The sequence below is a fragment of the Arachis ipaensis genome, chromosome B05 (genome assembly GCF_000816755.2).
Source record: "Arachis ipaensis cultivar K30076 chromosome B05, Araip1.1, whole genome shotgun sequence".
NCBI lineage: Eukaryota > Viridiplantae > Streptophyta > Magnoliopsida > Fabales > Fabaceae > Arachis > Arachis ipaensis.
Window position 1 is genome coordinate 13,695,896 of NC_029789.2, and position 578 is coordinate 13,696,473.

A 578-nucleotide genomic window follows, 5' to 3' on the forward strand; every position below is an offset into this window, starting at 1 on the left:
AGAAAATTTTTGTAGTTTTTATTGTTAAGCGTTATTATTTGTTGATAATTTTGTTGGCTAGATCTTGATATTGTTGCTAACTCTTCAACCGTGAATGTTGATCTCGAATAATCAAGCTAGCAAATATTCATGATGTTCACATGCTTGGAGTTGAACTCAATTGCTTTTACAAGTGTCATCTATGAGAATCTATCACCTACTTGAGGCAATGATTGAGCTTCTTTGTCCTTCCTGGTAAAAAATTTACCCAATCGAAAGTAAGTCGACTTGACAAGAGCGATAATCGATAGATTGCGAGTAGCCCTCGTGACAGCATTAATGTACTTGGATATATTTGTTATTATGAAGCCAAAACTGCGACCCCATCAACATACTGTGTCCATTGATCATATAGCGTTTTTTTCGATCAATTTATAATTGTCACATTTTCTCCCTTAATCTGTCGAAGTACTGTGCGAATTACCGGTGTGACTTTGAATATATTGTGGTTACCGGTACCTTCTTTAAGTCCTTATTCTTAAAGTGCGTCATGAAATTGACCGCAATACACAAAAGACTTGGAAGGCATCGAAGGTTTT